Source organism: Bombus huntii, unplaced genomic scaffold, assembly GCF_024542735.1.
Source record: "Bombus huntii isolate Logan2020A unplaced genomic scaffold, iyBomHunt1.1 ctg00000296.1, whole genome shotgun sequence".
Taxonomy (NCBI): Eukaryota; Metazoa; Arthropoda; class Insecta; order Hymenoptera; family Apidae; genus Bombus; species Bombus huntii.
In genome coordinates, this window is record NW_026099496.1 from 16,850 (window position 1) to 17,500 (window position 651).

The window sequence follows — 651 nt, forward strand, 5'->3', positions numbered from 1 at the left end:
CTCGACTGTTCCTCCGTTCTCGTTCTGGTTTTTTCTCTACACTGCTGCGCCGCGGGTCGCTGTCCTGGACGTAATGACCAAATATCGTGGCAAGGTTCCCCTGAGTCGGGAAGCTGGTGACCTGTGTGTACGTATTCTAACAAAAATTGTTAGATGCGTGTGTGCTTGTACTAACTGAGCATCGATTCATTCAAAAGAGTATAACCGTCTGCTTTCTATAAAAACTTCTGCTTTCGCAGAAGTATCCGATGAGGCGGTAGGAGCGTACTATCTTTGCGTAGTATGTCTTCTGCCGAAAATGTTCTACCGATTGAAAGAATATTCTTACGGTATGTCCAGCGCGACGCACTGGGATACGCGCTTGTTCGTTCAGCGTGAGGTGCGTATACGTGCTTTACCGCTAAGATATTCTAATAAGTCTTTTTACACGAAGACAGCATTATGGAAATGTTCCTTTAGAAGTACGATTCTAAACATTTTATATAAGACTATGAGAAAGAGAGAGAGAGAAGAGAGGAGGTGGAGTTGAGAATTACAAAGTGGCTGCGAGCGGCGTTCGAAGATTATTACTGAACTATGGGTGTATCTCGAACGTCGCTAGGAGATATATTTTATAGATATATCTATCTTAAGAACGAAAAGTCTCGTCGT